The sequence below is a fragment of the Pantherophis guttatus genome, chromosome 3, assembly GCF_059756535.1.
Source record: "Pantherophis guttatus breed Tessera chromosome 3, ASM5975653v1, whole genome shotgun sequence".
Lineage (NCBI taxonomy): Eukaryota > Metazoa > Chordata > Lepidosauria > Squamata > Colubridae > Pantherophis > Pantherophis guttatus.
The window spans coordinates 149013277-149038218 of record NC_142065.1 but is presented as its reverse complement, the minus strand read 5'-3'; the positions used below and the strand labels follow the sequence as shown (position 1 = coordinate 149038218).

The 24942-nt window shown below is 39.0% G+C and overlaps 1 protein-coding gene across 6 annotated transcripts in view; it reads right to left on the bottom strand.

Annotated features, from left to right (window-relative positions):
- The window catches only part of ATXN1 (ataxin 1), a 219789-nt gene that overhangs the window by 170974 nt on the left and 23873 nt on the right, over window positions 1–24942 (bottom strand). For all 6 annotated transcript variants that reach the window (XM_034429200.3, XM_087890342.1, XM_087890339.1 and 3 more), the window contains exon 3: window positions 19339–19416. The gene's annotated coding sequence lies outside the window, so the exon portion shown is untranslated. The remainder of the gene's footprint in view (window positions 1–19338; window positions 19417–24942) is intronic.

Here is a 24942-nt window from a genome sequence, read left to right as displayed (position 1 = left end):
TATCTCTGCCTGTTTTTAATATCAGTACTACTTCCAAAGGATGTCTGTTTTAAACTTAGAAATCCTTTGGCCAATGCTACGTGATGAAACAGACATTTCTGGGAAAAGCAAATATATTTCCATAGTAACCACCAGGAGAATAGCTGTGTTCCTCTCCCCCAATTTGGGCAAATAGGCTGAAAGCTGGGACGGGTGCTTCATAATGTCTATAATTTAATTACATCAATGTATTACTTTTCACCATGCTGAGAACAGTATGGGCTTGTTTATTAATGGAGAAATTGTAGCTCTGAAAAAGGGCAAAGATCTGGATGCAGAAAACTTCAAGCTTATCTCACGATGTCTCCAGCTAAAGGTCTATTGGGTAGCAGTCACCTAAAAGTTTTATTAAAATCTTGTAAAGCCACTAATAATTAGAATGCATGGTACTGAACTTAAGAAAAATCAATAGTTTACTCTCAGTAGGGCAGCTGTGACTATCTCTGTGTTCCTATTTTTGGATGAATTACAAAACTCCTACACAAATTTACTTTAAAGTGTGGTGATATTAAAAACAAACAGAAAGCATATTTGTTTTCATATGGACATGAAAACAAAACACATACTACTAGTTTACCATTTCTTCCTCCATTAATGCCAATTCAAATAATAAATACAAGTGAGTGTTTGAAATGCACCTATCCATAAAGGCTACTACAAATTCAATTAATCTCAGAAAATGTACAATTCTTCTATTCATTTCAGAAGTCAATGCAGAGTATGTTACTAAAGCGTAAATAAATAAAATATAAAGCAAACAATGATGACATTCATTCCTATGCATTAGGAGTGGAATTCAATTTCTCATGACATGTAAACATTTCTATTTTCCTTGTGCACTCTTGGCACGTAAAAGAAAGTGTGGAAAAGTCACAGTACTAATAAATCAATGTGTGTGTGTGCCTCTAAGTTATAGAGATAGAGAAGCCCCAAAACAAATATAATATAGAGTTTGCATATTCAATTTTATTCATTCAATTTGCACAGCTACCCATCTCACCAGTGACTCTGGACAGTGAACAATTATAAAAACAATTAAAACACAATGTAAAAAGAGCCATGGTGGCGCAGTGGTTAGAATGCAATATTGCAGGCTAATTCTGATGACTTCCCACTGCCAACAGTTTGGCTGTTTGATCCTCACAGACTTAAGGTTGACTCAGCCTTCCATTTTTCCGAGGTCGGTAAAATGAGAACCCTGACTGTCAGGGCAATATTATGCTGACTCGGTAAACCCTTAGAGAGGACTGTAAAGCACTGTGAAGCGGTATACAAGTCTAAGTGTTACTGCTAAAAAAGAAATTAAATACAAATAGCAGCCAAGATATATTATAACCTGTCAGTGCCAACATAGAACCAACCAACCAGCCAAGAAATGGGATCCCTCATATACTCAGGAATCCAGGTGCAAGCACATAGCCAGGTCTTCAAGGCCTTCCAAAAGGTCAGCAGAGATGGGGCCATCCTAATCTCAGGAGGGAAGGGTGTTCCACAGGGCCAGCACTACAACAGAAAAGGCACATCTCCTAGGGCAGTGATGGTGAACCTTTTTGCCATCGCGTGCTAAAAGCGGGGGAAGCGCGGGGGGTCACACACTTGCCCACACCCATAATTCTATGCACCCTGCGCATGTGCATATGACATCCCCCCATGCTTCCCCTTGCTTTTGGCCCAGTGGGCCTATTCTCACCAGGCTTCAGAGCTTTTCTAGGAGCCTGGGGGGGGGAGAAAATGGCCTCCTCCCCCCGGAGGACCTCTGGAGGCCGAAAACAACCATTTTGCCAACTTCCTGTGGGATCAGGAGTTGGCAAATGGGCCGTTTTCGGCCTCCAGAGGGACTCTGGGGGGTGGGGAAGGCCGTTTTGGTCCTCCCAAGACTCCTAGAAAGGCTCTGAAGCCTGAGGAGAGCAAAAAACGGGCTTTCCCATCTCCACCAGGTCTTCTGGAGGTAAGAAAAATCGGAGCTGAGCTCGCGTGCCCACCAATATGGCAACTGCCATAGGTTCGCCATCACGGTCCTAGGGTCTGTCAGCCAACATTCCAGCCAAAATTTCTAAATGCCCCTAAATATTTCTAAATAGACCTCAAATTACTATTAAAATATCTACTAAAAGTACAACTCTACATAGATTTTTCAGAAGGTGAAAAGTGAAGATTTAAACAAAAACTCACTGCTATCTTGAAATAATGCAAGTTTTAAAAAAAAGACCTATATCAAAGCAAATACATCTAGATTTGTATTCTTTGTATAAGATCCAACTTGTTCGGGGCAAATAATTTGTTTTATCTAACCATTTGCTTTATCTATAGACAGGAGTGCTTAGCAGGCCTCGGCGTTAATCTGCATTCTATCAAGTACTGACTTGATCTTAAAAAAACATAAAAGAGTTCATTTTCACAGATGAGATCAAGTTACAACTGCTTCAGTTTGCACACAGGGAGGATGATGGTTTACTTTTAAATTACATTCATTTGGAATTTCATCATACCAAAAGCAATCGCTGCTCACTGTCATTCTCTTCCATTAATCACATAAGCATAATAAACATTATTAGACATGTTCTCCTTACACAGTGGCCTTTCCTTCCAATCCTTTTGCCAGTGACTTCTAGGAACCCAAACTATGCCTCACTTCGCATTTTTGAATGCAAAGAAGAAAAAAGGGGCTCCCAGTAAAAATACTGCCTTAGAGATAGTAGAAGAACTAAACTCAGAAAAATGAGATGGATGTTGTTCCCCTCTAATACAGCTTGAGTTCAGGTATTTCTCTCACAATAAATAGTTTTTATGTATTCCTGGAGTTAATACTGTTTCTCGAATACTGCTTAGGTAACAGATGTCGTTTTATAAAGGCACTGCTTAGTGAAAAATGTCCTGCAAAGACCCAGGTTTTGATCGTATTATTTGTTTTGTCAATCTGTATTACTTACTAGTATCAATAGTACAAGCAGATATAATTTGAGGCATGATTGCATCATCAGTAATACTTTTGAGGGTGTGCAATTAAGTTATAGAAAATGAAATATTCAGGAACATGCAAAGCAACTGCTATCTTTCTAAGAGCAAAGGACCATAGATACTGCCTGTGTTAATTTATGCCAAAAGTTCATTTGATTTTGGCAGTCTAATAGCATCCAACCACATATGCATAAGACCCTTAGCAGCAAACGCAAAACACATATTAATAATTAATATATAATTAATACAAGCATGAGCCTATAATCGATCACTATTTTTACATAACTCACAATAGGTACAATTCCTACTAAATTTTGAAAGATAAATCAGTTAATTCACTATTTTTTTGTACCAGTGCTTGTTAGTATAGACACAATTGTGATAATGAAAAACAATCATGCTTTTTAAAATAAATTGCTAAACCAGAACATTTGAAGTAGAGGGTTGTTTTTTTTTAAGATAACTCCTCTGATGCCTGATATTTCAGAAGGAAGACAAATTTGTAGTACTACAGATAGTCCTCAACTTATGACCACAATTGAGCTCAAAATGTCCATTGCTAAGCAAGACAGTGAGTTTTGGTCTATTTTACGACCTTTCTTTCCCACAGTTGTTAAGTGGATCACTGCAGTTATTAAGTTAGTAACATGGTAGTTAAATGAATCTGGTTTCCCCATTGACTTTGCTTGTCAGAAGGTCGCAAAAAGTGATCATATGACCCCAGGACACTGCAACCGTCATAAACACATGCCAATTGCCAAGTGTCAAAATTTTGATCACATGACCATAGTGATAAATGTGAAAAACTGTCATAAATCACTTTTCCAGTACCATTGTAACTTCAAAAGGTCATTAAATAAATAGTTCTAAGTGGAGGGCTACCTGTAGATAAGCATATATCAACATTAAACACCAAAGATTAGGAGATATATAGAATAAAATAGGAATACATTTGGCATGGCAGCAGGTTCTCTCTGAACATTTTCCAGACCACCCACATTTCAAAGTTTCCTCCTCCCATGCTTGTCAGTCATACAGTAGGGATAATAACAATAGATTTCAGGACTGTTCAGGACAATGTTTTCACATTAAAAGGTTAAGAAATAAACCTTATACATTTCTGTATTTATTCACATGATTTATATACCACTACAATTGACTTTGGGCAGCTTATTATCAGGACTGTATTGTATTATTACATATTAAGCAGAACCTTCCATAATGCAGGAATAACACCAGGAAGAAGATTGTATTATTACATATTATTATATTAAGATTGTGCAATGTTTTAAATTCCAAGGGGAAAATATGCTTTGGTACACATGTACACTGAACTTTGAAATGTGTGTGGTCTGGAAAATGATCAGAGAACCTCAGCTGCCATCCCAAAAAATATTCTTATTTTACTCTATATATATCTCCTAATCGTTGGTATTTAATGTTGACACGCATGTGCTGTTGCAGAGAGCAACCACAGGTACTCCATGAGTGTCTCTCACACACTCTAAAGCATCTTCTTGCTTTTGAATTCAGTGAGCTGCAAAGCGGTACATGAACTGACATTTTGCATAAATTGGAACAAACTTTACTAATGCCAAATATGCTGTAACACTATAATTTTTGGGAATCTTTCAATTTTAATTACTATAAAAATGCCCTCCAAAACAAAATATAACCAACCAAAGCACCTACAAACAAAAACCCAAGCAGAATACCAACCCTAAATAATTTCCTTAAAGCAAGTAAACCTAAAGAATATGTACAAACCATATATATACATACACAAGATTGACAGTGTCATTTCATTAAAGACACCCAAAATCACAGAGGGACAAAACACCCTGCTTACTTCCTACATAGCCATGTAGGCCGTTAGGATGCTCTTTATCACTCCTAGTTGCTATTCTCCATCACCCATTATCACCACTATGCCAGTTTACATGAAACTGGCCAAACCTCTAAATTAAAGGGCAGACTATACTTAGTTTACTTAGTTTACCTAGTTCAAATGGAAGGAAAGCAAAAATAATTTAAATGTCATTTTTTGAACTTCAAAACAACTTCAGGCAAACAAATTCTATGTGTCACATATGTGCCCGCGTGTCTGTATTTGTGCATAGGAGGTCCATTAAACAAGACTCAAAATTGACTAACATAATCTGTAGCATTTAACACCCTCATAATGACTTTCATGACAAAAATACCTTAGCCTTCCAACCATATAAACTATATTGACAGGCAAAAGTCAGCATTTTTCCCTAAAGGATCTACAGAATTAGAACAATTCAGAGAATTGCATTCACTTCTGAACTACATATTTTTTATCTCCACAAAGCTTGAAGTTGTTAATTATTGTAATATATACTGTATCTATATTTCTCATTGACTGATACTGTATATTCATTATTTCCAATTATGTTTCCCCATTCAGCCAACTTTGCTCCAATTTTTGTCACTTGAGAAACACTCCAATATGTCACATGTTTCTCCATGGCACTGGGTGGAAGGAATCCAGGAGTTGCTCTCTCTCTCTTCTGCCTGAAGACTGAGCCTGTCATCATTTTTGGTGACGCCTCCCTTGCTTGGTGGCTCCCCAGTTCGGCTCAGTCTTCAGCCAGATGAGACACACAACAACTTTCTCCGAGTTTGATTCCTGGATTCCCTCAAATACCATCAGAATAGTGAGCTAAGAAAATACCACAACCTTTGATCATAGACGAGAGATCTGGGCAGCTTTCTGGTCCGCCGGAAAGCCGGCGCTCCGGCCAGTGACTGGCCAAGGTCCCTGCCATTCCTGCATCAGTGGAGGGGGGCTAGATTAACCACCTGGCTCCCAAAATTTGAACCGAGACCGCAGGCACCATCCCGCATTGCGGAGGGAACTCAGTCCCTTTTTGGCTTCCCCCAGACATACTGTTTGCGGCTAGCGCGATCTCCACCGCTTTAAAGAGCCGCCACAGCCATTATTCTCTGGAACCTGTCTGCTTTACCGTGCCAAAATACGGCAGCCACAGTTCCCTCTGCCAGCCACCAGCCTCAGCAGCCCGGCAGGGATAATAGGGAATTCCCTATTCCCTCCCCAAGTGACTCAGTCAGCCTGGAAGCAGCTGTCAGTGGAGTGCACCCCAAAAGCCGCGCTTCTGCACATGCGAGCGGCAGGGGCTCCAAAGCTGCAGAAAAAGACGCCAGAAGGCAACACAAGGCCAGGAGGGAAATGACCAAGGCTGAAAAGGCGGCTAAATTGCAGAGCTCTGGGAATGCTCCCCAGGGAGGAGCTGTCATTCCCCAGACATTTGAAGAGCAACTATTGCAATCTTGCAACAATGTAAGCCTCTCTCAGCCAGCCTGTTATAGTGCCGGATTGCCAGATGGTGCCAGAGAGCGACTTTCCCCTATTCCACTGGAGGATTTTAGAAATGCTGAGCTTTTTGCCAATGTAGATTTGAATATATCTGCAACTGGTTCTGGGAGTTAAGTGCCTCTCTCAAGGCCAAGACTGGCCCCAGAGGCATCATTTACTCCAACAGCTGCTGGGCTCCGCCCTAGGGAAGCGGTTGGATCAGAAATTTATGATCACTTAAAATTAGTAATTTCCCAGGCAATAGCGCAGGGGATAGCTGCAGGCCTGCAGCAAAGGAGTCAATCATCCCTGACACGACCAGATGACCAGAGTCACGTTCAGCACCTGGCACCCTTGAGACAGGGTCCCTGGAGCGACTTTCAACAGGTTCATTCTCAGGATCCATCCAACCAGAGTGAGGGATCATCTGGTGAGGAGGATCAGGTACTAAATATGTCAGACGATGAGGGGATGGCTCCTGACCCATCAACCTTCACTGGGCTCTTCTGGCCTGATCTTTTTAAACCATTATTGCATAAGGCCAAGACCGCAGCCAATCTGGGGGCCAACCCTGCTCCAGAGACGGCTGGGCACCAGCGGGTTCATGTCACATGCTCTTCTCAGAGCTGACCATTATTGCTGAAGTCATCCCTTCGCCCAAGCTCTTTTTGTATGTCATCCAAAGGCCAGTCTAGGAACGGGAATGGGCCAATCCAGGATCAGGGATTCCCCCAACTGGGACTGAAAGAAGGCTTTACAATGTAGTCCCTGACCTTTCAGAGGCTTTGCAGATCCCAACAATGGATGGACCGGTGGCTGCTCTTGCTTCAACCACTATTATACCCACCGACAGAATTGATTGCCTTAAGGCAGAAGACAAAAGAGTGGAATTAACTCTTCACAGAGCTCACCAAGTGGCTGCCTGGGCCATTAAGGCCTCAACTGCCGCATCTTTTTTTAATCGGACCTCCTTGCTTTGCTTTGCCAGTTGCAAGTGAGGATCCCCCCAAAAGATGTGAGGTCACATCAAGATTATAAACAAATTGGTGGCAGCAGCTGAATTTTCAGCTGATGCCACCCTGAATGTTGCAAAATTTGCCTCAAGGTCTATCACCTCTTCAGCGTCAGCCCGTTGCCTGCTCTGGCTTAAGCCCCGGCAGGCGGATAATAGAAACAAGCGGAGGTTGGCCTCTGTCCCATTCAAGGGCAGTAAATTATTCGGGAAGGCTCTGGACCCATTCCTGGCCGAGTCTAAGGATAGGGACAAAGTTTTGCCATCACTCTATAGGCGAGTCAACAGGCGTCCCTTGCCCTATTTCCAAAGGAGACAGTCCTTTCAGCCCTCTGACATGGGGCTTGATTTCAATCAGCCCCAGAGGCCCTATATGGGCAAACAGGACCGACAGCCTGATAGATCAGGATTCCGAAACCAACAAGCACCACAGAGCAAATGACCCTTTCGTGGGGCGGGAAGTCATCCCTACCGCTGCTCTCGGTGACTGCGCAGCCGACCCTCCCATCGGTGGCCAATTCAGCCTCCATGCCCATTAATAGGAGGCCATAACGGGCAATTGGGTAGTCACACAGTGAGGTTCAGTTTGGTGCTTGAATTCCTCTCAACAGAGTGGTTCCTCCTGCCTTACCAAAGGGCAGGCAGGAGCCATTCAGATCTTAGGGTCAGGGTTCCACAGAAGGTACTACAGTCCTTCCACTGGTGGATGTCCCAGGCCATCGACAGGGGATGCCTGTTCAAAGAGCCCAGCCATCTCGTCATCACGATGGACTCCAGCCTCTTCAGCTGGGGAGCTCACCTCCAGTCACTGATAGCCCAGGGCCGGTGGACTCAGATGGACCTGGGCCACAACATCAATTGGCTGGAGCTTAGTGCAGTACACCTGGCTCTCAGGTGCTTCCAGAGTACTGTGGCAGGACAACGCGTTGTGGTGTTAACAGACAACATGGCCACCAAGGCCCACATCAACCACCAAGGGGGCACCCATTCAAGATCTCTCATGCAGGAGGCTGAACATCTGGGCCTCTGGGCGGCGACACATATTCTGTCCATAGGGGTAGAACAGGAGTGCAGAATATGCAGGCGGACTGCCAAAGCAGAGCGACAGTGGACCATACAGAATGGCGCCTGCATCCCATTCTGTTTCAAGAATTGTCGAAGCGCTTCGGCATGCCATCCTAGACTTCTTTGCGACACCGGGCAATGCTCAACTGTCACAATTTTTCAGCAGGAATGAATCACCAGGGGCGTAGGGGGTCGATGCCCTCCACACTCCCTGGCCCCAGGGGCTTCTGTACACCTATCCTCCTCTCCCGCTAATTCCAGCGGTGATAAGAAGGGTGTTGATGGAAAAGGCAGAGATATTATTCTTAGCCCCTGACTGGCCCAGGAGACCATGGTTTGCCGACCTAGTCAACCTGTCAGTGGGCAGGCCCTGGAGGATTTCTCAGGACAGGATATCCCTCAGCCAGGGGGCTCTTATCCATCTGGACCCACAGTGGCTCCAGCTGACCGCCTGGCGATTGAGTGGAGGGTCCTGAGTCAAGACAACCTTTCTTCCAGGGTCATCCAGACCATCCAGGCCTCTAGAAGGCCATTCACTGACAGGGTATATGATGTTACCTAGCAAGCCTTTTGCACCTGGTGCTCCAGGATGAGCACTGATCCGTCGTCCTCAGTGTTGGTGGCTCAGTGTTGGTTTCTCCAGGAAGGATTGGACAAAGGGTTAACATCCAATACTATAAAGACACAGATGGCAGCTGTCTTCCGTCTTGTCCTGTGGGAGTCTGGAGTCTCTCACTAAACATTCTACCATGCACAGATTCCTCAGGGGTGCTACCAATTTGAGGCCCCCTGTAGTTCACAGATACCCTACCTGGGATCTGATGAAGGTTTTAATTGCCCTTACCGGGGAACTCTTCGAGCCAATTAAATCGGCCAGCCTGCGCTTCCTCACATGTAAGGTGGCCATTACATCAGCCAGACAGATTTCAGAACTGGCAGCCCTTTCTGTGAGGAAAGACCAGTGGTGGGTTCTAACCGGTGTTACCACTGGTTTGCTTCACACAAGCGCATTGAATTACCTAAACAGCTGAGGAAGAGCAATCCGTTCTGCCGTGCCTTTCAGCTGGGCTAAAAACGAAAGAATAAAGGTAGGAATAGTGCAGGGGTGGGCGGGAGGGCCCAGCTGATGGTAGGAGTGAACCGGTTTGCTCTCACATGCTGGCTGCTGTCTCCACCCACAATGGAGAACCAGGAGCAACCCACCACTGGGAAAGACTTATGCATATTCCACCCGGACAGGGTAATTCTGCGGTTGACCCCTCCTTCGTACCCAAGGTAAATTCTGCCTGACTTCTGCCCCAGGCCAAAACACGCCCTGGAGAAGAAATGGCATACCCTGGACGTAAGGAGGGCTCTCCGCGTTTACATTAAAAGGACTTCTCCCCTGAGAAGGATGGAGAATTGCCTTTTTTCCATGTTTTTTCATCAACGTTGCCCAAATAAACTTCCCTTTCAGAAAACTGTAATGGGAGTTTTAAGGTGTGTCTTATTTTTCTTTGTCCTTGTTTATAGATTAGATTGGCAGGTATGCTCAGGAAAGAAACTCAGAGCTTAATATAAGCAAAAAAGCAATACATTTGTCCTATTAGACAACTGGCAATAATGCTGAGAAAATATACTTCCTTACATATGTTTTTATTTATTAAAAGATATGACAAGGGCATGCATAAAAAGCTAAGCTTCACAGCCACCAAAAACAAAGGTATATGCCTATGAATTGAAATTAACTAAAGAGTAAGTATCTAAACATTAACTCTTAAGAACATTAAAAAATAGGAAGACACTAACATTTATTTAACAAGTAGATATTTCTCATAGTCACTTCCTTTCTCTTTAACTATGATTAGAAGCGTACTTCACTTTTCCTTAATATTAAGAAGTGTATATTTTACTCAAAAAGCAATTGTACAATGTGACTGTTGCCTTATGTAAAGTCTACCGTTGCCAGCATTGTTCATCAATAATGACATCCATGTTGGACTGCAACAATATATTCTACTTAAAGATATTTCAAAAATTTCAAGTGGTATAGAACATAATCATTTGACTGGAGAGTTAGGTGATTTAAGTAATGCCTACATTACACTAATTGTACTGCATTTCCAAAGCTACTATATTTGCAAAGTCTCTCTAAAGTAATGATTTTAATTTAAGAACACTTTGGGATTGGAAATTACCACAGCTTTATTGTAGCTAATATTGTTGCATTACATGTTATGAGTTTCTGGGAAGGGGGGGGCTCCCTGAAAGGATGACCCTGAAAGGATGTCTATTATAAATAGTTTGTATTTATAATAGACAGATATTTTAGACTTTCATATTCAACTTTCTAATTTTTCTAGATCTTTCTAGATCAGGATACTCCGTGACATAAATATATTCAAATAAAAAATAAACATCTAAAAAGTCGTAATCTGAATGTGATAAACACCTTAGTATCACATACATCAAGAATCATCAGAGGTCAACCACAGAAATTGTTTTCAAAATAGTGTTTGGTTCTGGAAAATGAAAACTAGCATTGTAACTCTAGGGATCTTCTGGACTGTGTAACAACATAATCCTATCAAATGTCTACTCAGTTTACTCACAGTTCTCAGACATATGCTTTGCATTTCTTTGTGTTTCAAAGTTCATTTGCACACTGAAATTGAATCCTAGCAAGACAAGAGTTGCAAAAAACAGTTACAATTGACAATGGCCCCTATTCAGGTTCTGGGCAAGTGATCCCCCCCCCCCCGAAGAAGCAGACCAAAGATGTGTAGATTCTCTTCCATCTTTATCAGGAGTGTCAAACTCATGTCATCACGGCAGTGTCACATGATGTATTGGGACTTTTTCCCCCTTCACTAAACTGGGTGTGGGCATGGCCAGCGTGTGATGTATCCGGCCCGTGGGCCGGTAGTTTGACAGCCCTGATTTAGATGGAGACTATGGTCAGAGGACTCTTAACCAATTTCAGCCAGCTAGTTGCAGATACAAGGCATAGATAAAAATAAACCACAGTAATCTCAAGGCTGAATTATGGCAACAGACTCTACCTGGAAATCCAAACTGGTGGGTGAAATTATTTCAGCGGTTCTGTACATATACTATAAGCATTGTACTGGATGCAAATATATGCCTATACGACTCAGCCTTGATTTTGATTTATAAAGCTCTGAGTAGTCTATGATTTTCAACCATTCAATCAGTGACTGTTCGAAATTACAATGGAACTGAAAAAAGTTACTTACAAGCAGTCCTCGCACTTACAACCACACTGCAGCATCTCCACAGTCAAATGGTCAGAATTCAGGCGTTTGGCAACCAGTACATATTTACAAAGGTTGTAGCATGCCAGAGTCACGTGATCATCATTTGTACCTTCCCAGCAAGCTTCCAACAAGCAAAGTCTTTATTGCAAGCTACTTTCATATACCCTAAATTACATATCATACTAGTATTTATATAAATGGTTTGAAACTAGTATTTATATAAATGGTTTGAAACTTTGCATGAATATTAGAAAGTAGAAGCCAGTTAACATTCTACAAAGAGTTTCGTTTTGTTTGGCACAGTACTCCACAAATTTTCAGTATCCTTGCACCTGTGTATTTATGTATTCCCAAGACAACATTAAGGCATCTAAAAGGGGCACTGATAAATATTATCAGTGTCCATTCCTCCAACAAATGGCACTGCTCATATTTATAGCTCTAGGGTGCTAGCTGAGTTCAAGGGAACTGGACAGACAATTCAAATTCCCAGGTGATAACATAACAATGGTGGCATGTCATAACAAATAAAATCATATAAATCTTGATATTTCCTGGTTGGCCCTGGGAAACTGGATAGGAGATGGACTAGACTTCATTCATTCATTCATTCATTCATTCAATTTGAATAGATGCCCATGCCTATTTCAACAAGTGATTCTAGGAGAGGAACAATAGTAAAATAAAAACAATTACAACAACAAATACAAAAATTAGAAATACACAAGAGCCAAGAAAAGTGTCATAGTCAACAACTGCTAACACAGCCAGGTTATAACTCCCTTCATACACTCGGGACCACAGGCATGGGCACAGAGCCAGGCCTTTAAGGTCTAACCAAAGGCCAGCCAGGTTCTCTAGAGGGGTCACTCATCGTTCAACAGAGTGATCATTACAGCAAAAAAGGCACATCTTCTGGACTCCACCATCCAATCAAGCATGCCTTAAGCACCAGCATCAGAAAATGCTCAGAACGTATTAGATGGGCTGAAACAACTGGGGAGAAATAGGCCATCAAGTAACACAGTCCTGAGGGAAGAAGAGCTTTAAAGGTGACAACCAGCAGTTTGAATTGCACCCAGAAGCACACTGGCAACCAGTGTAACTCAAATAGTACTTTTACATATGCCAAGTAACTGGCATCTTTTACTATCCATGCTGCTATATTCTGAACCATTGAAGCTTCTGAGTGCTCTTCAAGGTAGTCCAATGCAGAATACATTGTAACAGTCCAGAAGGAGGACACAAATGCATAAGTTCCCAGCAGGGTCACCCAAGGTGTGAAAGACATCTCAGATGCACAGTTAAAGCAAATAGGCATATATTTGAGTTGTGATGGCAGTGTTAGCACAGTGGTTAGAATGCAGTATTGCAGGCTAATTCTGCTGACTACCAACTGCCAGCAATTCGGCAGTTCAATTCTCACCGGCTCAAGGTTGACTCAGACTTCTATCCTTCCAAGTAAAATGAGGACCCAGATTATTGGGGGCAATATCCTAACTCTGTAAACTGCTTAGAGAGGGCTGTAAAGCACTGTGAAGAGGTATATAAGTCTAAGTGCTACATTGGTATATAGCAATATTGGGGTATAGCAATATAAGGATATAGAACTGAACAGAAATATGCTGGAGGCAGATTTTCAGAGTTCCAATAGTGATTATGATATTACAAGGTTAAAATCTTTTAGATGTCCAACTACTAATGTTGACATACAGGAAAAGAAAATCTGAAACTGTAATGACAGAATCACAGTAGGAACATGGAACATACAAACTATTAAAACAGGAAAACTCAATAAAGTGAAAGATGAAATGACTACACAGACATTTTAGGCATTGGTGGCTTGAGATGGACTGAGATTGGACACTTTCAATCAGATGTTCTTAGTCAGGACATGAAAAAGAAGAAACTTGCTTTTATAATTAGGAAAGATATATAGCAAGGACCATATGTGGCTGTAATGCAATCAATGACTAATAATATCACTTAGACTTCATGGACAACCATGACAATTTCATATGACAATCATTCAAGTTTATGCTCCAACCACCAATGCAACAAAAGATAAGGTTGATGAGTTTTATAATCAAGTTTAAACGGAAAATGACAAAACATGGAAGCAAGCTGTACTGTTTATGATTGGAGACTAGAATGGTAAAAATGAAAACATGAAAGAGGTAAATGTAGTTGGATTATATGGTTTAGAAGGTCAAAATGAAGCAGGAGACTGACTTACAATTTCTAACATTCCAATGACTTCTTCATCACTGTCTTCAAATAAGCAAAACAATGCTTCTATACTTGGACGTAATCGGATAAAGTATATAAAAATCAAATTAACTATACCATTGATGAAAGGAGATAGAGGAGCTCAATTATAGCATCAAAGACATGGCCAACTGCTGACTGTTAAACAGATCATAAACTGCTCATGTGCAAGTTCCAAGTAAGCTAAAGAAGAAAATAGTCAATCTTCAACATATCTTCAACATATCATCTTGAACAAATGCCCACCAGTTTCAAGAACTTCAGGAATCACTGAAGTTTTGAATCTCACTGACAGCAAAACCACTGAATGATGGAATGAATGTAAAGAAGTCATTAAAGATGAATGTGAAAAAAGATTGCCCACAATGAAGAAATAGAACCAAATGAGATGTCAAAACAAAGTGTGGAAACTGTCAAGAAGAGAAGAGAAGCCATAGCCAAGAAAAATAAAAATCTAAGGAACGATCTTAACAAAAAGTTTCACAGAGCTCTTAGATGAGACAAGTAGTATTATAACAAGATTTATAAAGACACTGAAGATTTAAGCGAAGTCTTTGAAAAGATCTTTGATCCCAATCTCAAATTAGTATACTAAAGGACACTAATGAACAAATGGTAATCGATTCAAAAGGGATCAAACAAAGATGGAGGAAGTAAAGTATACTGAAATACCGTACAACAGAGATGTCAACATCCAAGATACCTTAAAAGATTATCCCCTACTTACAAAACCCTCTAGTACTAGAAGAAGATGACAATTTCATGGTACATAATCAATCATCAGCATATCCACTATATAAAGCAAAATTAGCAGTATCCAAGTATTGAACAAAGGAAGATTAATTCACAGCTTGTGGAAACAGTATTTTTTCCTTCCGTTTCAATTCTCTAGCCTACAAAATACTCTCTAATTTGTATGGGCAGATTTTATTTTCCAGTCATCAGATACTCAGACATCAAAATACAACTTTATCGTAGTTTCATTCTGACTAACACTTTTCAAAACTGTCATATGACTGAGAAATTGCCACCCAGCATTATTCTACTCAATTAATCCAATACGCAAAAGAAGAATAAAAGAATATGCTAATGTCTAAATTCATATATAATGCTAAACTATTTTTAGTCATAGTGTCTTGGACAAATCAGTCTACCTTGGAGAAGAACAAAGAAATTATATTCTTGTTGCAGTGAATTTCTGAACTTCTTGTAACAGTGAAGAACTTATTTATGAATCTGTGGGTCTCTTTCTATTTATTGTGAGATGCAAGTTCTATTTTTTACAATATTTTGTGCATGAAGGAAGTTTGACTGGGGACTCTTGCTTTTCTTTCTTTTTATGAGGAGATTGTTATTGGATTGACTTCCTTTTTTGGATGGTTCATTTTGCCAGTATGTTCTTTTTAACATTTCTAGTTTTCCCCATGAACATCAGTGTTTCACATCAAAAATCTTCTAGTTCAGCATTCTGTTGCCACATTGCCAACCAAGTGGTTACTGAAAGCCCACATAGAGCACAAGAACATAACACCCTTTCCTGCTCATGCTTCCCAGAAACTAGTTTCAGAAATATATTTGCCTTAGAAATAGAAATACATAGCCAACATCATTACTGATCACTGTACTGTAAGTATTCTTATCCTTCATGAATTGTGTAGCCTGCATTTTATGCCATTCAAAGGGGAAATTAATGCTACATCCTATGGTAGCACATTCCATAATACAAGTATTCTGGGAAATTGTGCTTCAATGACATTGGCATTTTTCCTATTAAGTAAATGTAAATATCTGGCACGGCAAAGGAATTCAGACTACAGACTTCTTGCAATGAGGAAGAAACTGGCTACAGAAAGCTGGCATGGAGAGATGGCAAGCCAACAGAAAAAAGCAGGCAAACAGTTTATCCTGAGCACTGTTTTCTTTTAAAGCTTCTGCTCCAGTCTCCTCCTACATGGGCAAGTTGGGACATAATACCAAACTATAACATGCTGGGATTCAAAAGTCAGACATGAGAAATCACCTTTAAAGCAACTTAGTATTCATAAACCAGCATCAAACCATACCTTTAATTATAACTTCTTGAACTAATATAAACCACATACCGTGATATTTTTTTTCTGGTTCAAATGCAAAAAAATAGCAGACAGCAAATTACAAAACTGATTCTATCTGCTAGTACTCAAAGTGTTTGATGTAAAGGAAAGTGTGATATTGTTCTGCATTGAATTACATGATGCATCATCTACAAAAATTACTCAGCTTTCTATTCTATTCATGAACACTTGGCAGAAGCCAACAGGATTTGATCTGCAAGCATACGTGGAAAGAAAATAAACTGTATTATTAGCTTAGGTTCATTAAGTTTACTAATAGGTTCTCTCCCACAGAAATTCAAAAGATTATGATTATACTATTACATACCATGCCACCAGATATGCCAGGAAAGACAGCATTTCCAAACAAAGCCAAACTTAATTGTTAGGTTGGGATACTAATGAATTACCAATGTCTCATAACAGTTTCTAAAAGCCCAATGAATGATATGCGTTTTATTTGAATCAAAGCAAATTATAAAATTTTATCAACATTTTACATAACAATGAACAGGATTAATTTAAACATTTTGCAAAACAGACATACAAGTATTTTTAAAAGTTCATTTTCAACATAATATTCTATAATATTTAATTTAAAAATGCAAAATTATTGGTGGTTTATAGAACACTTGTGCCTCTGCTATTAAAAAAAAAGAATCAGGTTGAACTTGACTTGTAAGTTCAGTAATGTTCAAAAAGTCTAAGGTCGGCAATCATGACTGAAGCAAATTCTTTAAACATTTTCTGACCCACCTCTGAGTTGTTTGCAATCCCCTGCAAGGTCATATCCACAGCTATCCCTCAGTCCATTTGTAACTTTCCAAAACCAAAGTTCTAACCACCCTTTTGCTGCTTATTCCAAAAGGGGGGGAAAAAATCAAGTCCTTAAACTTGTATTTAAAGCTTATTTTGCTAAGGATTGAAAGAAACTCACCCAGTGCTATAAAACTTGTCAATCCAAAGGTTCCTAAAAGCTGAAAAGCAGTTAACAAGTAATTTCTGAAAATGTTAGTAAAGGAATTATGCGAACCCAGTGTCCTTCTGATGGTGTTGACCATGATTGGAGCAAAAGATGGCCATTCCCTTGTTCTCCCAGTATTCTAAACCTACTGGAAGCTGCTGTCTTATGTTCCCATTTGGGGGACCTACTGTATGGAGCACAGGACGGCAATCCTACACAGTCTCCTTGTTACGCCAGTTTTTCATTCCACCATAATCTTCAGTTTGCCATTTCTTACCCAGAAATCTGATTGCTCAACAACTCAAACTTCTCAAATACCAACTGTAAGAAAATGGCATGCAGCTTTCAATTGTTGTGAAGATTTTCTCTTTGAAATGCTATGCACAATGAATTAGAGCAGGTGATCTGAACCATTCTTTTAATGTCCTAGAGAAGACGGACCCAAACTCCTCAAAGTAACAGCACTGCAAATATGAAAGTGTAGAAAACAAATGCTATTCTTTGCACCACCATTGCCACAGAACAGGATCTAACTTGTTTGCTGAATTCACATCATGTTTATACTAGTACTCAAGAGTTATCATCTATCTGCTTCAGTGCTACTAGGTTTCTGATAAACAAAGCAGCCAAGCAATCCTTATCAAGAGAATGAGAGCAGTCAGAAGTGACCGCATAAATCACCAGAGTTTCCTCCCCAACAGGAGAATGAACGGGCACTAGCAGGCCAGCTACCACAGCCTCATTATTTTTACTGATTTCTTATCTCTAAATATCAGCAAATGACAGGGGTGCAAACACAATTTTATACTTTAGGAACCCTTCATAACCTTGGAATGGGCCATTCTGAGTGAAGTCAGGAAGTGGATTGACCTCACAATAGGTCATTTTGAGTTCTACTTGCAAAAAACCCACACTGTCCTTATTTTTTTTACCATTTTCAGAATTCTCCTAGGCAATATTAAATATGGGGTCTAGTATGGTCCATGACATACTGAGATTGCAGCGTGGTGAACAACATATTTATGATTTCTTGAGCTCTCAGCAATATGCCTTACCTTACCTCTCATAATGAAATCCACAAACCCTCATGAGAAAATAAAGCCTGTCTGTTTCTGGATAGTACTCTACTTACTTATAAAGATGAACCATGGGAATTTAATTTAATTAATTAATTAATTGATTTAAATTTATTTAAATTTAATTTAATTTAATTAATTCAATTTATATGCCGCCCCTCTCCGAAGAGTCAGGGCGGCTCACAATACATTTTTAAAAATCATTATAAAAAACATTTAAAAATTAAAAACATTAAAAACTCATTCACGCCATTCATGGCCGGATCTCGCCAGATCACAAGAACGAGATCAACGGCCCCAGGCCTGCCGGAAAAGCCAGGTCTTCACCGCTTTTCGGAAGGCCAATAGGGTGGGGATGGTCCGGACCTCAGGAGGTAACTGGTTCCAGAGAAGGCCCTCCCCCGCGGGCCTGCCAGCCGGCATTGTTTAGCTGACGGAACCCGGAGGAGACCAACTCTGTTGGATCTTACCGGTCGCTGGGAGCTATGCGGCAGAAGGCGGTCTCAAAGATAACCTGGCCCTAAGCCATGTAGGGCTTTAAAGGTAATAACCAACACCTTGAATTGTGACCGGAGACCAATAGGGAGCCAGTGCAGCTCGCAGAGAATTGGTGTAATGTGGGTGTACCTAGGTGCAACCACGACAGCTCGCGCGGCTGCGTTCTGGACCAATTGTAGTCTCCGAACACTTTTCAAGGGTAGCCCCATGTAGAGCACGTTGCAATAATCTAACCGTGAGGTGACAAGGGCATGAATGACTGTGAGGAGAGCCTCCTGATCCAAGTATGGTCGCAATTGGTGCACCAGGTCGAACCTGTGCAAAGGTCCCCCTAGCCACAGCTGTCACATGTTGCTCTAATCTTAGCTGTGAGTCTAGGAGGACACCCAAATTGCGAGCCCGTTCTGAGGGGGACAATTTCTTCCCCCCCCCCCCAGAACCAAGGATGGACAATCAACATAGTCTTTAGGAGGCAATACCCACAGCCACTCGGTCTTGTCTTGTCTAAGTCCGAGCCTGTTAACTCCCATCCAGACCCTCATAGCCTCCAGGCACCGGCACATCACATCCACCGCAGTATTCATACTATCTTTAGGAGGTGAAGTTTTCCTCCTTTCAGAGTAATATTGTAACTCATTTCAGAGTTACAATGCAGGATTTTAAACCAGTTTCTTTTTTTGACATATTTATTTGGGAATTATAACTAACATTAGTAAATCTATTAATGAAACATTTAAGCAGAACTTTTACACAAAACATTTTACTTACTGAATATAAGGATGTCCTATTTTCCTTTAATATAAAATCTTCTCAGGCCTCAAATATCCACTTTTGTGCTACAGTTTTCTGTCAACAAAAAAAAAGACATTTATCACCTTCATGAAATTCAAGAGTATGTAATTATAAAGGCATACATAAAAGAGAGAGCAAGAGTGCATATACACACACAGTTGAACCATTCAAAAATTATTTCAAAAATAATCAGGAAGTGGTCAATCATTTACAGTATTTGATTTGGAACGGTCTTAAATTTTTTAACTAATTTAAGATTTCGACTGATATATTTGATGAGAAATTGCATACATACTCTTAATACAATTCTTGTTACAGGTAGCCCTTGACATACAACGGTTCATGAAATGACTGTTTAAAGTTACAAAGGCACTGAAAATATGACTCATGACCGTTTTTCAAAGTTACAACCTTTGCAGTATCCCCATGATCATGTGATCAACCATGTTCCTAACTTATCAACTGCAGTGATTCACTTAACGACTGTGGCAAGAAAGGTCATAAAATGGGGCAAAACTCACTTAACAAATGTCTCACTTAACCACAGAAATTTTGGGCTCAATTGGGGTCATAAGTAGAGGACTACCAGTATTTCTAAGTGATAAACAAAGCTACATATACTCAAATATGTTTGCAACCAGAAATGGAAAGCAGGCTGTAATTTCCAGGAGCAGTGATGTCATTACAAGGCTCTTTCATATTTCCTTTTTTAACTGTTCCCCCCTTCAGACTATAATCTCATTCTATATATAAACTCATTGATAATACATTAGATGTAGCAAAATTCCCTAGTAAGTATGAAAAATAACTACAAAAAAAACTCATTTTTTTCCATAGAATTTTTATTTGGCTGTATAGTTTTATACAGAATGTTTTTAAACTCTATATAATATATTCTGGTCCAAATAACATAAATTAATATGATCAGCACATATTTTTAAGAACTTCTAAATATCTTGTAATGTATTACAAAAGAATTGCTTTATAATTGTTTTCACGCACTATCTGACAATAAGGCGATAATCGCCCTGCTACATATTCATTTTACTTGAAAACAAAAATGCAACATTATAAATGATAGTTTAAGGGAAAGGGGGAAATTCCCCGCAACTGTAAGCAGCATTTTATTTTTTAAAATTTACAAACAACAGGTAGGAATGGGAATTAAACCTTATAGAATGTAATAATTTAAGTTTTTAGCAATTTATAGATCAAAGACTGCAAAATTTGACCAATGCATTAAAAATAAACAGGGATGATGTCAGTATTTTATTTAAAAAAGCAAAATCTTGTCTACCTAATTTTAAACCTGTCTTGTAAGTGCTATCTTTATATAAAATGAATCCGAAATCCATAATACAATTGGATTTCATGTTTCGAAATGATGTTGGCATCCAGCCATTAAGCAAAGTTATCTTTTTAAAATAGGCTATGGATTAAGGGGGACTCCTACAACCACAAGTCATAACACAGCAAACCGTGATCTGATCTTATCTTGGAACAATCATAGTCAACTTCCTATAAAGCATTCAAAGATTCAATTCCTGATATGAACTTGTTAAAATCACTTAACTGTTAGCACTTTGTTCCACCTCAATATTTTCAAACAACTGTCCTTTTATTTCCTTTCTCATAAAAAAAAAAAAAGTACAAGTTTTTATGTAATCTGAACAGAAATGTACTAGCTGGAAGTGCACTGAAAATTTCATTTCAAAGTGGTTTTAACTGAAAAACAGCTAAGTAATTGAAGGTATTAAAGCTGTGCAATTTGTTCAAAAGTGGTGCTTTGTAATATATGGTAGTGCAGACGAATACCTCTTTTTAAAACAGCCACATCAGCCTCACAACACTGATTGAAAAGCTGTTGCCAGGAGTCTCTGCAATATGGGTGTATGCATGACTAAAATGCTGGGCACAGCTTCTGAAGCAGCTATGTAAGTCTGAAAAAGAATAAGCCTGTTCTAATGGCTTCTCAACCTCCAAAAAGAGAGTGAAAGAGGCTTCTTATGCACTCTTGCATATTCTTAAGTATGTTTCAAGACTTGTATCATTTTGGATGGTAACAATAATTAGCACCAATACTACTATGCTTCAGTTGCAAAATATCGTACGACACGCAATAAATTCAATGTTCTGTTTTCAAAATAATCAGCTAGGTTATAATAGCACAAACACTACTTTTTGTGCAGATATTTCTCTGTCATTTAGTAATATGCATTACTAAGAATGCATATTGAAAGAGAAAAGCAGAGAATTCAAGCATAGCAACATCTATACTACAATTTATTTTTATTTCATGCTTTCAAACTTAATGTTATTATTCACAGAGGAAAAGCACAATGTTTCATAGCCCAAGAAAATGTTTTCTGCATTCAAGCTATCTCACCCCCCACCACTGTACTCCCACAGTAGTTTCAATATTACTTCAGTTCCGTTAAGATTCATACACAGCTCAGCTAATATCTGACCACTCTTGGCTTTGCATTCATTTGACCTCAATATACATTGTTTGTTCAGAAAAATGATACTGTTTTGCAATGAATGAGAATAGCTTATACAACATGTTATATTTATAAAATAACCCTATTGTAAAGTAGAGAACCACTACGCGGTAAGTTCTATTAGCCTAAGATATATCCACCCTAAAGGTTACACAATAATTTTCTGAAAAACTTCATGATATGAAAATTCTTTTTCCATGGATAAAATCAGAACCAATTATTGAAAAATCTTTCATTTATATTCTTCAAAGATACACATAATACCAGTTGAGCAATATAAAAACCTTGGATTCTATGGGTAGTCCTCGACTTCCATCCATTTGTTTATTGACTGTTCAAAGTTACAACAGCACAGAAAAAAATGACCTGTGATTGTTTTTCGCAGGACCGTTGCAAAATGATGATCAAAATTCAGATGCTTGACAACTGGCTCATATTTATGATAGCTGCAGTGTCCTGGGGTTATGTGGTCATTTATTGTGACCTTCTGACAAGGAAACTCAACGGGGAAGCCAAATTCACTACAACCGTATTGCTAGCTTAACAACTGCACTCATTTACTTAACAATTTGTGGCAAGAAAGGTCGTAAAATGAGGCAAAATTCACTTGTCTCACTGAACAACAGAAATTTTGGGCTCAATTGTGGTCATAAGTCGAGGGCTACCTGTACCCACTTTGGTGGCAGTTTATTCCCCCCCCCCCACTCCATGAAACAGTATACTTTTCCCCAAGAGCAAAAATCATTTAACCACTTAGCTTCATTTCATCATATTCTATAAATCGACATTTAAGTGTTAAAAAAATAAGTATTTGGTTTAGGGGAAATATGAAAACATGGAAAGATGAAAGCCATCTATATTACAACCTTAAATGAAAGTTTTAAAAACAAGCAAATCCTCCTGTACTACTAGATTTGCTAGGGACTGAATGGGAAAATTGTACATATGACCCCACATGAAAAAACACGGGAAAGATCTACAGCAAATTTATAAACTTTAAAATACTGCAGGTAAGCATTAATTCTAAAGTTTATGGATGATATAAATGTATACATTCCACTGCCAAATTAAATTCCATCTGAAGTTATAATCCAAAAACTAGATATTTTGATTATTACATGTTTCAGCACCAACATAATAACTTCTATCAGTTATTTCAAACTAATTCTGTGGTAGAAATTTTTTTGCCTTCCAGATGTTTTGCTCAGAACTCCCATAATCCTTGCCACTGGCAATGTTGCATAGGATTTATGAAAACTGAAATTAAAAACATCTGGAGGGCATAAGTTTGCTTATTCTGAATCAAAGACAGAAAACTTTTTCTAGAGCCAAATTTTATATGTAAAAGCTAACATCTGTTACTAGGCCCATTCAGTTTCTTTCTTAATCTGAACATTTTGCATATCACTGTTTTTCTCTTTTGTGAATGTAATGGCTTAAAAAAATCCACCATCATAGAGAGATAATGTAGAAATCATAAATTTAAATGATTCTTTGTTCAAGTAAAATACACTATCGATAATACAAACAGATTCCAAGAAACAGAAATGTTGCCTACATGTCATCCTCGCTTACAATAGTTCATTTAGTGACCGTTCAAAGTCACAATGGCACTGAAAAAAGTGACTTAAGACTGTTTTTCATACTTATGACCATTGCAGCATCTACATGGTCATGTGATCAAAATTCAAACACTTGGCAACTGACTCATACTTATGACAGTTGCACTGTCCAGGGGTCCTGTGATCATCTTCACCTTCTTACAAGCAAAATCGATAGGGAAGCCAGATTCACTTAACAACCGTGTTACTGACTGAAAAACTGCGGTGTCTAGAACAATTCAGCAAGGCCATCTCAACATGGCTAACTCGCCATGGAAACTGCTGTGGGACAACTTGCTGGACAAGAGTTACACCAGTATCAAAGAAATGGTGGAGTAGAATCATTAAAGAAAGGATGCCTAAGGAGGGACAAAACAAAATGTGAATGACAAAAATTAAAGCGGCTCAGATGGGATCGTCAGAGGCTTTTCAAAGCATTTTTTAAAAAGCCTCTCTGACGATCCCAGCTGAGTTGCCTGATCAGCAGAGGGCATTTTTTAAAAAAACATTAGAAAAAATGCTTTGAAAAGTTAAAAAAAAAAGGTGGCCACGCCCACCCAATCACATTAACACCCCCCCACCAAGCCACGCCCACAGAACCGGTAGTAATAAATTTTACATTTCACCCCTGGTTTACCCCATCCAAAAGAAATATACCACAAAATTATATACAATATTTTTTTAAACAATATATATATATATATGTGTATGTAAAATAGACTGCATAATAAGTAATTCTTACATGAAGAAATTGTATTGTTATAAATAGTAATAGTCTTCCTTTAAGAATATCAGCATATCAGATTATGCTATCTGGAAAAAGAGCAAAGGCTCAAAAGTAAGATATACTGCTGCAGGCAAAGCCTATCTTTTTTTATCTGAAAGTATATGTCTGATTAAGAAGTACATTCCATTTACTAGGATATGTTAGTTCAATCTCAATCCATTTACACAGCCCACTCATTTCAGGTCTCCAATGTGGACTACTGAAATCTATTCAGCAAATTTAATTTAATAAATACAAATATTCAGTTTTCTGCCATTTACCTTTGTTATTTCTTCATTTATCATAGGTAACCTTCCAATTAGTGAAAAGTTGTTTCTCCAACATTATATTAGAAATTTTTAAAAAACTCTGAACAAATGAATTAAATGATATGGATCAAGTATCTTTAACCTAACAAAACAATTTATACCTGCCCTTTTTCTGGTTAGATCCTTAATTCTCATCTATTGTTTGAAATATACTTTATATACCAGGATTATAAAAATTCAGCACAATAATGGAAATGTTTTCTGATGATTATAAAATTTGCTCCAACTTTAAAACTGTTTCCTGCCACACAGGAACTTATGTCATATTTATAACAGATTAGACCTGTAGCCTCCTTTCCTGGATTCCTATTGATTGACAGAAGGGAACTTTGTGATTCACTGAACAGATATATTTCTTTAAATATTATGTTTATGCTTTATGC